Raw genomic sequence first — 15952 nt, 5'->3', positions numbered from 1 at the left:
AGGATGGCAACCCACTCCAGTATTCTTGCCTGGAGAATGGACAGAGGAGCCTGGTGTGCTACAGTCTATAGGGTCACAAAGATTCAGACATGACTGAAGCAACTTAGCATGCGTGCACTGTTTTACAGACAAACAAACTGAGATACAGAGAAATCAAGAAGCTGTCTCGAAGTTTCATAAACCCAAGCATTCCGACCTCTGTGGCCATGTCGCTAACCACTGTGATCCCCTGCCTCTCAGTTGACTCTAGAGAGGGAATGCCCTCAACTTTCAGGTAATGTGCTGATTTTTCAGATCAGGTATTGTGTTTGTGGCTTTTCTGAAGTGTGTTTAGCTCATAGGCTCTCCTTAAGACTCCTTCACTGGTCTCACCTTTTTCTTGACATTGTCACCTGTCTCTTCAGCAGCTCCAAGCTGTTCGCCAATTTGGTTCAAAATCAAAACAATATGAGCAGTTAGGAAAGAGGCAGAGATGGAGAAATGGAACAGAATGGGGCTCTGTTTTGGAGATCACAGTCAGAAGACTTCCTAATAGTTTGGACGTGGGAGTGAGAATAAAAATTATACCCCCTGGGACTTCCCTGGTGGTTCAGTGGTTAAGAGTCTGCCTGCCAATGCAAGACACACGGGTTCGATGCCTAGTCAGGAAGATCCCACATACTGTGGAGCAACTAAGCCCATGCAACCACAACTACCGAGCCAACACTCTAGAGCCCATGCTCTACAAGAGAAGCCACCGCAATGAGAAGCCTGCGCACCACAGCTAGAGAAAGCCCATGCAGCAATGAAGACCCACTGCAGCCAAAAATAAACAAGTAAATAAATAATTTTTTAAAAAATTACACCCTCCTCACTGCAAATCAAATGATAACGATGCATACAAAGTGAAGGATATAATGACTGCAAAAGCCACCAGTGATGCTCTAAAGCAAAGGAGATAGAAGAAGGGAAGGAAGAGAGCTGGCGATTAAGAGGTTGCAGATTGAACCAGTCCTGAGGTGGTTACCTGTTGCCTGGAGCTTCATGCCAACCTGCACCGGTACAGGGTTCCAGCTGAAGCCCCCAGCTGGTGCTCTTGCTATGGGTAACAGGGACAGCCTGGGTTATACCTATTGCCGGGACAGACTTGTCATTGAGTTCCTGTGGCAGATGCCACAAGGTACCATCCAAATCCCCAGCTGTCGGGAAGGCCAACCAGAAGATGCCTTCAGCTATCAGCCTTCTTTGGGCACCGCCTCGGCTGAAGGAAACAGTCTCCCCCAAGGTCACACCTCCTTCCAGAGGCCTCCAGTCTCCAGTGACCACTCACTGTTCCACACGATGTTACACAAGCCAGGCCCCCTGACCCAGCTGGAGATAAGGCTGAAGGGCCACTTCAGCTCTGGGCTCCCTGTGAGGCCAGCTGAGGCTCTGTCACTGAGGCAGAGTCACTGAGACTCTGTCACATCTCAACCTCTCCCTCTGCCCCCTCCAGCTGCTGTTCCTTCCTTTTCACTGGTATTGATCCCCAAAACCCTCCTAATCTTTCTGGCATGAGATCCAGCCCCTGGCCCCATCTTAGACTCTGCTGCCTGGGGAACTTAACCTGCAGCAATCAATGTTACTCTCATTGGTGTCCTAGTTAGAATAGTAAATTGTACGGTTACCCTAGCTTTATGAAACCTACAACTCTTTGTAGTTACTTATTTAGTGACACTAGATTGGAAGTCCCCTACAGCAGACAATGTAGAATCATGCAGAACCCAGGACTTGTCATAGCAGGCACACAATAAGTATTTGTTGAATGGATGGATTAAGCACCTTATCTGGGAGTTTAGAGACCGGGAGAGCTGGGGGGCAGGAGAGGGAGGACGAAGCTGCTCCGAGCCCCTAAACACAGAGTATCATCAGGACACATGCGTCCACCACCTTCCAACAAAGGTCCGTGCAGCCAAAGCTGGGGTTTCCAGGAGTCATGTCATACAGTCATGCACAGAAGGCTGAGAGCTGAAGAACTGATGCTTTCGAACAGTGGTACTGGAGAAGACTCTTAAGAGTCCCTTGGACAGCAAGGAAATCAAACCAGTCAATCCTAAAGGGAATCAACCCTGAATACTCATTGGAAGGACTGAGGCTGAAGCTGAAGCTTCAGTACTTTGCCCACCTAATGCAAAGAGCCAAGTCATTGGAAAAGATCCTGATTCTGGGGAAGATTGAGGGCAGGAGGAGAAGGGAATGACAGAAGATGAGATGGTTGGATGGCATTATTTATTCAATGGACATGACTCTGAACAAACCCCGGGAGATAGTGAGGGACAGGGAAGCCTGGTGTGCTGTGGTCCATGAGATCACAGATTCGGACACAACCAAGTGACTGAATAACAAAATGACAAGTCCCAAATCATAAAAATGACCCTGGATTCAGGGGTCCATCCCTTTCTGGCTAAAGGTCATGTTATCAAGCTGACCCTCTAGAGACAGTGGCCTCAGATTGGTAGCCTGCTCCACATCAGGTAGGCAGAGAGCTGGATGCTGGGTCAGAAGAGAACCTGCCTTGTAGATTGCCCCACCCCTTGCACAGCAGGAAGCCACCCACCCTCCTGGGTGTGGTTCTCAGGAGACCCAGGTTTGGCCTCCAAAGCTGGAGGTGTCCTGGAGAAGTTTCAGGCCAAGCTGCCTCTCCACCCGCCCTTTCGCTTCCCATTCTTATCTCCTGTTAGTCAGAGGGGCCTTGGCAGCCTCGGGAAGCTCACACACAAAGCAGAATTCCAGGAACTCCAGGCTGAGCAGAGTCCTGGCTGTTTTCTCAGTTCCTTTTTGCTTCTTCTCAAAGGTCTCTGGTTAAGCCCTGTGACTTTCCAGGCAGAATCCTGGTTGATGGTCTTTGTGTTGCCTCCCTCCCTCCCCCACAATTACACTTCTCTTCAGCAGCTTCTGAGAATCCTAGAAGGTCACCCTGCTGGAAAGGACCGAATATAGATAGTGAAAGAGGAAGCTGAGAGGCTCCTAAGGAGGCGGCCTCCATCTAGCTGGTTCCCACCTGCCCAGGCTGCATCTCCCCAGGGTCCCCAGCCTCCAGAAATGCAGCCACTAGTTAGGTACTAAGTAATGTGGGGCACTGGAACAACACCTTCACTCTTGCATGCCTGACCCTTTCTGTAAGTGATGAAATAAAAAGGTGGGACAGAAAAGGGTAGAGGGGAGGATTGCTGAAAACAATAAAAAGCCTGGGATATGAAAGGAAAAGGCAGAGAGGACTTTCCCTGGCGGTCCAGTGGTTAAGAAACCACCTTCCAATGCAGGGGATGGGAGTTCTATCCCTCGTCTGGGAACTGACATCCTACACACCATGGAGCAAATTAAGCCCACACAATGCAACTGGAGAGAAGCCTTCACTGCAAGAAAGAGCCTGCATCCTGCAACTAAAACCCCACATGATGCAACCAAGACCTGACGCAGCCAAAAATAAATAAATACGTATTTTTTAAAAAACAGAGAGTTCCACAGCCCACCCCAGCGGCACAAAGGGAGATAGAGATTTTTTCCAGAAGGATGAAGACTACCGAAACTGAGGGTCTGAGTGCCAAGTGATGGGAAGATTGGGTACAAGTGACTTTAGGCAAAGAGAGAATAACCTGAATTGCTTTGGAGGTTTTAGGCAGAGACGATTCTAGCTTGCGATTTGCCCTATGATTTTGGTGATGCAACAGTTCGGAGCAAGTGTATATATATGTGCATTATAACCCCCTTTTCCTTGTCCCATCCCTACTCTTCCCTCTCTGGAGCCACAGAAAAAAACTCTGGGTAGGAGGGACTCATCCTGCCTTGACATGAAATGTCCATGCATTTATTGATTCATTTATTCCTTCAGCAGGGATTTTTTTTTTAAGCAACTGTTTCAGATCTTGATGAAACTACTGTAACCAAGGTAGATGTGGTGTCTGCCCTCATAGTGTATACAGTCCAATGGGGACAATTAAATGATTCCACATGGGACTTTCCAGATGTTCCAGTGGTTAAGACTCCACCCTCCCAATGCAGGGGGTCCAGGTTTGATCCCTGATCAGGAAACTAGATCCCACATGCTGCAATTAAGAATTCTCACGCTGCAACTAAAGATCCTGAATGCCGCAACTAAGACCTGGTGGAGCCTCTCACAAAAAAATAAGTAAAAACTTTAAATACACGTAACATAAAAAAAAAAATTCCACAATAGTGTAGGTTAAAGTACCATGTGGACAGAAAAAAGAGAGAGTGCTAAGAAAGCACAGATAAGGGACCCATCAGAGGGACTTGTGAGTGAGGGATGAAGTCAAGTCCAACCCAACCTAGGGGATGACAATGGGTTCATCAAATGACAATGCCTCAGACTCAGAGAAACTGTCTCCAAGATCATACATCTAGTGACAGTCCCTAGCTGAATCTCATCTCTCTAAACTTTCTTTGAATCCTGACTTTGCCACTTTCTGGCAAAGTGTCCTCAGGTAAGTTACTTAACTCCTCAGTTTCCCTATCTGTAAAATTGGGATAATAAGATCCCTGCCTCATTTGACTGTTTGGAAAAGTAAATGTATTAGCAATTCCTAAAGTGTGGTGCAGGGAGCCCCGCAAGTCCTCAGGATTTTGTCTGGGGGTCCAGGAAGTCAAAACTGTTTTCATAGTAATAGTAAAACATTATTTACATTTATTGCTCTCCAGTGTTTTCCAGAGACCATATGACGTGTGACAACAGATTGAATGCAGATGTGTGAATCCAGCCGTCTTTGATTAAATGACATGTTACAAGGAATCGCAAAAATATTTTTTAGAAAAGAATGTCATCCTTTTTACTAAATACTTTTTTTTTGGAAAGTAAGCTATTTTTGCAAAGAATGTTATTTATACTGACATGCAATAGGTTTGTTATTAGCATTTTTAATGAATGCAGTTTAAATTTCTCTCAATTTCAATTTCTAATACCTTCAGTCATGTCCAATTCTTTGTGACCATATGGACTGTAGCCTGCCAGCCTCCTATGTCCATGGGATTCTCCAGGCAAGAATGCTGGAGTGGGTTGCCATTGCCCCCTCGAGGAGAGCTTCCCGACCCAGGGAATAAACCCACATCTCCTGCAGCTTCTGCATTGCAGGTGAATTCTTTACCGCTGAACAACTAGAGAAGCCCATTATCAGTAAATACTCGAGCGGTGTGCTGGAGTCGACTTGCACTGGCTTGGGACTGTACTGGGACTTGGTGACTGTACACATCTCTCCCCATTTCACATTTGGTTATTTCTGGGGGAATCTTAAAATGGGCCACAGTGGAAGAATTTATACCATGGGAATTGGCAAATACTACAAATCAGGATTTTTTTCCCAGAGATTCAGTTATTAAGCATCACACCACGAGATATAATCCACAGAAATAAAAGATTTTTGGAGGTTCTCAAAATTTTTTGAGTCAGCAAAAAAGCTCGAGAACCACTGAGTTAAGTACTCACAAAACTCTTTAAGTCAGTGCCCAATACAAGGTAAGTCTGCAGTAATAAAATTATCAATAATTAATCTCCACCAGATCTCAAAATTCAAGGATTTAAGCATTAATGGATGGCCTTATTTTTTTGTTTCTATTTTTTTTTAACTTTATTTATTGTGACATGCAGGCTCACTGGTTGCAGCAGGTTTAGTTGCTCCGCAGCATGTGAGATGTTAGTTCCCCAGCCAGGGACCGAACCCATGTCCCCTGCATTACAAGATGGATTCTTCACCACTGGACAACCAGGGAAGCCCCTTTTGTTTTTCAGTTTCCAAGCTCTTAGATGCTCCTTTGGGGCCCATATCTCTGCTTGCCCCCACCCCCAACCTCACCCCTCCATTTGACTGTGGCCCCTCTCAGCTCCCTCAAGAAAGTTTCTCTGCTCCAGGGCCTTGAGGTACCACCCACCCTCTGACCACAGCTGACAACTCTGCCAGAGGCTCTCTTCCACCCACTCAGCACAGAGAGCCCATTTGTGAAATGTACTCTTGTTTACATTTGCAACCACCAAGCTAATTGTCTGTGTCTGTTGCTAACAAGCCGTGGGTGATAACAGGCCCACTGGTGGTTGCAGGGATTGTGCAGAAGATTTTGGCTTTGAAATCTCATGAAAGGCCTACTTGGGTTTGGTCATTTCATCATCTTATGCTTTAAGAGCTTTATTGAGCAAGTCTCAACCAGATTAAGAAAATCTGACTAAGGGTGCTGCCTGAATGCCCCTGGCAAAGGCACTTCTAAATATCTACAGAACAGGCAATGACAAAGAGGCCGGGCATCTGGGGAATTCAAGTGGAAGAGCTTTTGTGGGAGAAAGCAAGTTGGAAACAGTTCATCAAAAAAAAACAAACAAACAATACAAAACCAAAAACCCTTTCATGACCAGAAGCTCAATGAAATCTAAGCATAAGAATTACCAAGTAGGAACTTCCCACGTAGTCCAGTGGTTAAGACTCTGTGCTGCCAATGAAGGGGAGGTGGGTTCAATCCTTAGTGGGGGGACTAAGATCCCACATGCCATAAGGCACAGCCTAAAGATTAAAAAAAAAAATTAAAATTACCAAGCAAGTAGTAAATGATAAACAAATAAGCTGTCTAGGAAGAAATATGGAGGCAAGACCATTTCAACACCAAAGATGAGTGAGGATACAAAAATAAACATCGGATGCAGTTTAGAAAGCCTCACCTTTTCTCCTTGCTCTGTTCCCATCAGTGCTTCCCAGCCTGTCATTTGAATATCACCATCATGGTTTCCCTCCCTCCTCTGAATCCCCACCTATGTTATTATTTATTTAGCATTCTTCTCTAGATGGACTCATCTTTTTTTTTTAACTTAAATTATTTTGAAAGGAACCTTCATATTTTGTTTGTAGATGGAAAATACATGTAAAACTATAGCAAATAAAACCAAATATTGTTATTTTTAAATTCTAGCTAAGCTCTGGGATCTGCCAAAGCCTCTAAATCAAGACCAACACTCTCTGTCTTAAAGAGATTAGCAAGTATTAGAGAGTGTATTAAAGACATATTGGCACTAAAGTGAGACTTTCTCACCAAAGTGAGATTTTTCTTGACTTCATTAGAAGAATTGCAAGAAACTGTGGTCCACTTCTAGGAATTTATCCTGTGGCTTTCTGCACTACAGAATGTCACTCCCTGATGCAAGAACTGGATCTGCTGTGCTCCCTACTCTACACACACACACACACCATGCCAAGAGCTGGTCTGGTGCTACAAGTGCTCAGGAAACATTTGTGGAATGCATGGATTAATTAATATGCAAAATGAAATTGGTACAAAGATATATACTGCAACAATTCTTCTAATAGGAAATGGGTTGGAAACAAGTAAGTCCATCAGTAGGGGGCCAGGTAAATTACATACCGGCTGTACAATAGGATAGAATGAGGCATGTATGATATGGAACTCACTGATATGTAAAGTGAAATAAAGTACAGAGCTGTTGTGTGCAGCATGGTTCCATTAATTTTTTAAAAAGAGGACACATGAATTTATGTATTTGTAGATGCATGAAACACATCTGGAAAAATACACTAAGAAGCTGTATTGGGGAGTTACTTTTGTTATTTTTAATTTTTTCTTATTCTTCTTTTTTTTTTTAAGTTTATTTTTTGGCCCTACCACATCAGCATGTGAGATCTTAGTTCCCCAACCAGGGATTGAACCCCAAGCTCCCTGCATTGGAAGTTTGGAGTTTTAACCACTGGACTGCCAGGGAAGTCCCAAAACTGCATTTTTGAATGGTTGCTTCAAAAGAGGGAAATCTGGGGGCAGAGGTGGGAGAAGCACACTCTTCTGAAATTTGTACATAGTACACACATCAACTATTCAAGGGATAGATAAACCTGAAGAACAAACTGGAAAGAAAACAGCTTTCTCAGCATGGGATCCAGTAATGCTGAGAGCTGTGGGCCACCATGCGTTTTCCAGGTCACCGGTGGAGAATCATGTGCCCACTTTGGGTCTATAGGAAAGCTTTACCCAGGTGGCACAGATTTCATGAAAGCACTCTCATCTGCTCAGACATCTGCCTTAACCTCTGAATCTTAATGCCTGGGTTTTTCCTACACCTAATTTGAGCATATTTTATCTTGATCGGCTAAAGCATACCTTGGCCTTGACTGGTCCATCAGCAATGGAGTCACACAGTCCTTGACTGACATTTCCAGCATCTTTTCCAGCTCATGAAGTCACTCATCTCCTTCCCAGGCAAGGTTCCCTTTCTCAGGAAATAGGAGTGGCACTCTCGGCTGACTTGGGTGACAGACCTGTCTTTCTTTACTGTTTCCATGCGTTATACAATCTCTCATAAGCAAATGCTCATCATACATTTAGGCTTTTGACACAGTGTGATTCCATTCTGGGGCTATTTTTCACCATTGGGAATTCTCAAGTGGGATAAATTTTTACCAACCTGGGCAAATGATTGTAGGACAGTTTCATGATGTCATCAGGGACTCAAAGCCCACAAAGTTTTCAGCTCTTCCATCAGAGAATGGAGTTTTCATGTTTATGCTCAAACACTGGCTGCTACACCTCCTGGCAGTGAGTATGCATTCTAGACTGAAGAAGGATGATTAAAAAAAAGGGTATGTGCCAGCTGCACTGGTCCTCTTTAGCAAGTTTTCCCAAGAACCCAACCCAGAGACTTCCATATACATCTCACTGGCCAGCATTTTGTCACATGAACTTCCTGGTTGCAAGGGAGTCCAGGAAGCATTTAAAATGAAGCAGGTAGCCACTATGAACAGAATTAGAATTTCAATTTTAAAGAAGGACGGACAAGACAAACTGTGAGTGAAAGATAGTGCTATTATTATTATTACTATTTTGACTGTGCTAGATCTTCATTGCAGTGCACAGGCTATTAGTTGCATCACATAGGCATTCTCTGATAGCTCAGTTGGTAAAGAATCGACCTGCAATGCAGGAGACCCCGGTTTGATTCCTGGGTCGGGAAGATCCCCTGGAGAAGGGATAGGCTGCCCACTCCAGTATTCTTGGGCTTCCCTTGTGGCTCAGCTGGCAAAGAATCCACCTGCAATGTGGGAGACCTGGGTCCAATCCCTGGGTTGGGAAGATCCCCTGGAGAAGAGAAAGGCTACTCACTCCAGTATTCTGGCCTGGAGAATTCCAAGGACTGTATAGTACATGGGGTCGCAAAGGAGTCGGACATGACTGAGCGACTTTTACTTAACTGAAATAGGCTTTCTCTAGTTGTGGCACACGGGCTCCAGAGCACGTGGGCTCAGTGGCATGTGGGCTTAGTTGCCCCACAGACTGTGGGATCTTAGTTTCCTAATCAGGGATCCAACCCACGTCCCCTGCACTGGAAGGCAGATTCTTAATCACTGGACCACCAAGGAAGTCCATGAAAGGTATCATTTTAAACTGACGTTATATTAGTTTTTATTCCCTGGTGGCTCAGATGATAAAGAATCTGCCTGAAAGGCAGGAGACCCGGGTTCGATCCCTGGATCAGGAAGATTCCCCTGGAGAAGGGAATGGCTATCCACTCCCGTATTCTTGCTTGGAGAATTCCATGGACAGAGAAGCCTGGCAGGATACAGTCCTTGGGGTTGCAAAGAATCAGACACAACTGAGTGATTAACACACTTCACTTCACTATATTAGTTTATTAGTAGGCATAATTTGTCCATCCTAGTAGATAAGGGGAGGGAAGGCAGAGAAGATATATTTTCTTCATTGTTATATATTTCATACTTATGGCATAGAGTTGAAATTGGATAAGGAATATATTGAGGGGAACAGCGGGGGAATAAAGTTAGAAGATGGAACCTGGGAAGCCACTAGGAACAGATTTGAAGTGGTGGACAATGGGGAGTCACAGCAGGTTCCTGATCTGAGGAATGGTTTTTGAGCCAATTCAGTTCAACACCTATTTACTGAAGACCAATGCATCACAGCGATGAAAAGCTGCCCTCTTTAACAGACAGCCTCGGGGTGCTGTGTGTTAACAGATGAGGCAGACAGTGAACTGGGAACTGCAGTGAGTGGAGAGGAAGTATTTCATCAGGGCCTTGAAGGATGGGTGTGATTTGACGGGCAGAGGCAGGAGAGACGTGTTCCCGTAGGCAGGACAGACTTGGGTCTAGACACACAAGATGTGGGATGCTCTGGGACAATGGGAGTAGTACAGAAGGTGTCTGCCGGGAAGTGGGGAAAATTAAGAGCAAAAAAAGGTAAGCGGGGGCTGGACTGCGAGGATTGAGAGCCAGATAACACGAGTATACTTATCAGTAGGCAATGGAAAGTTTTGAGCGATAGAGAATCACAACAGACAATAGGAAGGATCATAATAGAAATGACAGGAAGCAAGAGGAAATGGGGGGACATCACGGGGGCGCTGGTGGAAAAGGGGGCTGAAGGGAGGCCACAGGCAGGCCATTATGGAGACAGGATCCACGTGACTCAAGTAAGCAGGCGAGAGAAGGCGAGGACACTCCTGAGAAGGATGGTGATGTCATCAACAGAGCGAGATGCACAAGGCACATGTTTGGGGGACTACTTACAGGCAGCAGCTTCCCTGATAGCTCAGTAGGTAAAGAATCTGCCTGCAATGCAGGAGACTCTGGTTTGGTTCCTGGGTCAGGAAGATCTGCTGGAGAAGGGATAGCTACCCACTCCGGTATTATAGTCCATGGAGTTGTAGAGTCAGACTTGACTGAGTGACTTTCACGTACTTTCACTTTTAGAGGCAGCACGAAGTTGGAAATGTTCTCTGGGCCCCTGGAAATTCCAGTTTGCAGCTCAGGATTGAGGGCAGAGCTGAAGGTGTTCATGTGGAAGTGAACAGTCAAGAAGGACAACTAATAGGGCCAGATGCCCCTCAGATAAAATTAACAGGCCAAAGTCAACACTCCTCTTCCTCCCAGAACCTGTCTCCTCCTATGGTTCCTGACCTCAGCAGTATCAGCACGGATTCACCGCCCCCATCTTCCATCCACACTTGAGGATCCAACTTACATTCTCAATTCTGAATCTCTGTATTTTGCTAGTCTGTCCTGGCTCCCCATCCCCTTGCACTGTGGGAGTCCAGCCCCTATCGCCTGTCACCTGGTTTACGACAAAGCCTCTCCCACTGGCCTCCTAGTTTGTAGCCTGCTCCACCACCCCAACCCTTTCACACTGCAGAGAAACATCTCTAAAATTGTGTTCCAGAAATGTCTTTTCCCTGGTCCAGCCTAAGGACCCAAGGCTGTCTGCAGTTCAGACTGCAGCCTGCGGGGCCAGCCTGAGGCTCTGTCTCTCTTCATCCTTTGCATTCCACACCCAGTTTCTCAATGCGCCCTGATGTGCCCCTTGGCTCCATGCCTTTGTACTTGTTATTCTTTCCACCTGAATGTTCTTCCCACCTCATTCACCTGGCTCACTGCTCGTGTACTTGGCAGCAGTCAACTCGTGCCGCCGCCTCCAGGAAGCCTTCTAAGCCTACCTTGATCTCTTCTAAATGTTCTTTCTTCATCCAGGACTTCCTCCACCCTCCACATTGTATTGCAACCTTGTCTGTCTCCTCTTTGAGGGCAGGCCTTGTGACTCCTTCATCCCTCACTGTCACCAAAGGCTTTAATCAAGTGCCTCAATTAATGAGGCACTCAATTAATGCTTGTGGAATGATAGAATCAAGTCAGGAATAGATGAGATCTCCAAAGGAGAAAGTACAGGGTTTAGCACTAAAACCTGGGGTGTGTCTCAATCTTTAAGAATGGGAGAAAGAGGGGATTCCACCAAACTGAGATCCTGCAAGCCATATAGCATGGCCAAAAAACAAATGCATGAGAGAAAGAAATAGAGGCAGAAAGTATAGTATCTGTGAAACCTCAGGAAGAGAATGGGCAGAAAAAATACCACTTTTATTGTCTCCATAGTTTTGCCTTTTTCAGAATGTCATATAGTTGGGATCATACAATATATAATCTTTTCATATTGTCTTTCTCCTAATAATATGCATTTAAGTCTTGTAAGTAATATGCATATAAATACATAAGTAATGTGCTTTTAAGTCTTTTCATGTCAGATAGTTCATTTTAGCACTGAATATTTCATTATCTGGATGTATCATAATTTTATTTATTTATTACTATGGAGATAGTAAAAATATCAGTGGCTGCCAAGCTTTTGGGGGTGGTGGGGTGGGAAGAGGGAGGAATGAACAGAGCACAAAGGATTTTGAGGGCAGTAAAAATACTCCGTATGATATAAGAATGATGAATACATGTCATCATACACTTGTCCAAACCCACAGAATGTACAACAGCCAGAGTGAACCCTAATGGAAACTGTGGACTTTGGGTGATTACAATATTTCATGTAGGTTCCTTGACTATAACAGAGGTACCACTCGGGTGGCCGATGTTGATAACAGGGAGGCTATGCATATGTGGGGGCAGGGAATAGATGGGAAATCTCTGCACCTTCTGTTCAGTTTTGCCGTGAACCTCAAGCTGCTCTAAGAAATTGAAGTCTTTTTAAAATGCCAGTGATTGCTGGGAACATTTTCTCCTCTAACTCCCCTTCACCCTGCAAATCTCAGCTTAGCTTCTCAGGGAAGCCTTCTCTGCATCCCTTTCACTAAGTCAGTCCCCCCCCCCCCCCCATCCTCTCCCATCCCATCCCTATGGTGGTCTAGGCTGTTGCCCTTCCAATCCAGTCCTCACCTTCTCTGCTCTGCACTGCAGGTGACTGACCCTTATAGGGTCTGAGCAGGAGACCAGAGGGTGGAAGGTGAAAGGAAAGGAGACTCTTCGTCCTGAGCGGTATCTATGGAAGTGGATTGCATCTCTTCTGTGGTTTCAACTTCTTCCAAGTAACCCTGGCCACCAGTCACTGATTACACTGCTTGCTTTCAAGCCAGGGCTCAGAGTGGATTCCTGGTTACTTCGTCATCTCCTCCTGGGCTTCTCAGCTCTTCCATTCTCTGTATAACCAATTCCTTGTAGTAAATTCCATGTTTAAAAATTCAGAGTGAGTTCTGCTTCCCTGGCTGGCTCCCACCTGATGCAGTATACTCTGTCCATCCTCTCAACATCCTCATCATCCTCATCATCTGAAATGACTTCAGTCCCCATCCATAGTCACTTGTTCAAGGCCTGCACCCAAGCCGTCACCCCCCCCCCCCCCACACACACACACACACATACAATAGACAGGAAGCTCCCTGAGGGCAGGGCAGGGACAGGTCTGAAGGTCCCACACTCCCCCCCAGCCTGATACAGTAGGTGCTCCCTAACAGCAGTGGCTGGCTGCAGATGGGAGCCACAAGAAGTCATCTAACTCTGATGCAATTAGTGAGGGTCTCTGGTGGCTCAGACGGTAAAGCGTCTGCCTACAATGTGGGAGACCTGGGTTCGATCCCTGGGTCGGGAAGGTACCCTGGAGAAGGAAATGGCAACCCACTCCAGTACTCTTGCCTGGAAAATCCCATTGATGGAGGGGCCTGGTGGGCTACAGTCCATGGGGTTGCAAAGAGTCAGACACGACTGAGCAACTTCACTCTCTCTCTCTCTCCAGACAGAAAGGGTGGTGGGCAGAAACCAGACTGCAGGCAGTACGTGCTAGAGGGGGATGAAGTGGACACCAGAGTACTAAGAAGTATGGCAGCTAAGAGGGGAAAGGAGGCTGGGCCAAGAGTAGAGGGGAAAACCAGGACAGGGAAAGGGTTTTGTTTTTCTTTTTTCTTCTTTATTGGTCTGTTTTTAGGTTGGGTTGAGAAGAAAAAGCTAAAGGGGAGGAACTGAAGGGCAGGAGGTGCGTGGATATTGGGGGTGGCACACATGACCTACGGGGTCTTAGGAGGATTAAATCTACCAGAAGGGTTAAGGATGATGTTGAGGTGAGTTAGAAGGGGATAACCAATCAGGAAGTCAGAAAAATTTGAGTCAAGCCTCAGCCCAAGGTTCCTGAAGAAGCCTAGGAAGGTTTCAAGTTCAGGAGGGGTCTTGTGGATGCCCAGGACCTGCTCTTGGTGACGTTATTTTTTTTTTTTAATTTTTCCAGCTTTATTGAGGTATAATTATACAAATGTTATGTATAAATGTATAAATAATGCTATTTATTAATGCATAACTATACATAATATTCTTTTTTTGCTATGAAGGTATTTTATTTTTTATTTTTTTTTCCATTTATTTTTATTAGTTGGAGGTTAATTGCTTTACAATATTGTAGTGGTTTTTGTTATACATTGACATGAATCAGCCATGGATTTACAGGTGATGTTATTTTTGCCCCGTGTTCGAGACATCCCCCGCCAGGCTCCATCCTTCGTGGAAATGGGACACCTCTCCCCTCAGCCACGTGGCCAGGGCTCCTCCTCTTGTCCCATAGCACTATGGCTTGCTGTGTCCTCTTCCATGTCCCCTTTGAAGCAGAATGGATAAGGGGCAATCAGAGTCCAGAATCCACATACAATGGCGTGCTGGGAAATGTTGAGCAGTCAGCTTGGGGGTAGGTAGCCCTGGTTTATATTGTCTGCCAATTCCCATGGTGTAAATATTTACATCGTGCCTGATTTCAAGCAACATGAGTTCCTGACGGCAGCACAGGTAGAGAGTCCCAGCACAGCACTGTCTGCATCCACTCCCTGTCCTGCCTCCCTGGACCCCCCATACCTCTGGACTGCGTGGCAGCAATGGGGCAGATTCACGCCTGGGAGGACGACAGTGCCATGGCTGCAGCCTCAGCCAGGCCCCAGATGGCAAAAGAAAACTGCGTCTCCTTCAGGAACATCCACTGCAACCCCCCAGTCCTTTCTGATCTCAGCTTCACATACGAATTCTTCTCAAGCATAACTTCAGAATCTCCCAAGAATGTGGGGCCTGAGATCCACAGACACACAGATGATTCACTGGCCAGTTTCTCATTAGACATGGCTGGACACCATGAACTGTGCTGACTAAGGCAATAAAAACCAGAATATAATCTCCTTTCTTCCAAAGCAAACAGAAATGGATCAAGAATGGCACTCTCTCCCTGATGCACAAAATTCACTCAGTCTTCATCATTCTTCTACAGAAATGATTGGGCAATTTACTTCTTAAAGCCCACGGTCTCTTTGTAGAGTCCCGCATGCAGGAGAACAGGTGCTCTGGGTCACATATGATTTGAAAGCCAGATCTTCTATTGCTTGAGTGTTACTGTTCTCTGAGCCTCAGTTTGTTCATCTGTGAAGTAGGGGTGGTAATAGCAATAACCTATTCTATGAGGTTAAGGGTTCTCAACTGGGGGTAATTTTGCTCTCTTTGGGACATTTGTCAATGCCTGAGGACATTTTTTGCTGTCACAACTGGGTGTAGGAGGGTGGTATTACTGACATCAAGTGGGCAGAGGCCAAAAGAGCTTTTTTCTTTTTTTAAACAAGGGATATAATCTCCCTTTTTATTTTTTATCTGTTTTTATTTTGACTGCACTGGGTCTTCATTGAGGTGCATGGGCTCCCTAGCTATGGCGCTAGGGCTCAGTAGTTGCAGCAAGCATACCTCTAGTTGTGTCATGCAGGCTTAGTTGCCCCGAAGCTTGTGGGATCTTAGTTCCCTGACCAGGGATCAAACCTGAGTCCACCTTGCATTGCAAGGTGGATTCTTAACCACTGGCCCTCTGGGGAGGTTCCCAGAAATGCTCTTAATCATCTTATAATAATATGATGCTCCGCGCCCGCCCCCACCCCCCCCCCCCCCCCGCAACAAAGAATTATCTAATCCAAAATGTCAGCAGTGCCAAGTTGGGAAACCCTGGACAGGAGTGAACATTTAGTGAGGTTATTATGCATACAAATCATTTAGAGGGACCTCCCTGGTGATCCAGTGGCTAAGACTACACAATCCCAATGCAGGGGGCCCGGGTTTAATCCCTGGTCAGAGAACTAGATTCCACACGCTGCAACTAAATATCCCTGGCACAATAAAAAAAAAATTTTTTTTTA

General features: G+C 45.6%; 1 long non-coding RNA gene across 1 annotated transcript; it reads right to left on the bottom strand.

Moving 5' to 3' along the window:
• Positions 1-6452: 6452 nt before the first annotated feature.
• On the bottom strand, positions 6453-10626 carry LOC133056126 (uncharacterized). The gene is made up of 3 exons (XR_009692737.1): positions 10545-10626; positions 8426-8574; positions 6453-6521 (listed from the first exon to the last, which is right to left on the bottom strand). It is a non-coding gene; the product is annotated as an uncharacterized LOC133056126 (long non-coding RNA).
• Between the last annotated feature and the right edge of the window lie 5326 nt (positions 10627-15952).

This window comes from Dama dama, chromosome 5 (genome assembly GCF_033118175.1).
Source record: "Dama dama isolate Ldn47 chromosome 5, ASM3311817v1, whole genome shotgun sequence".
NCBI lineage: Eukaryota > Metazoa > Chordata > Mammalia > Artiodactyla > Cervidae > Dama > Dama dama.
The sequence above is the reverse complement of the archived record's forward strand: the minus strand, read 5'-3'. Positions and strand labels throughout refer to the sequence as shown.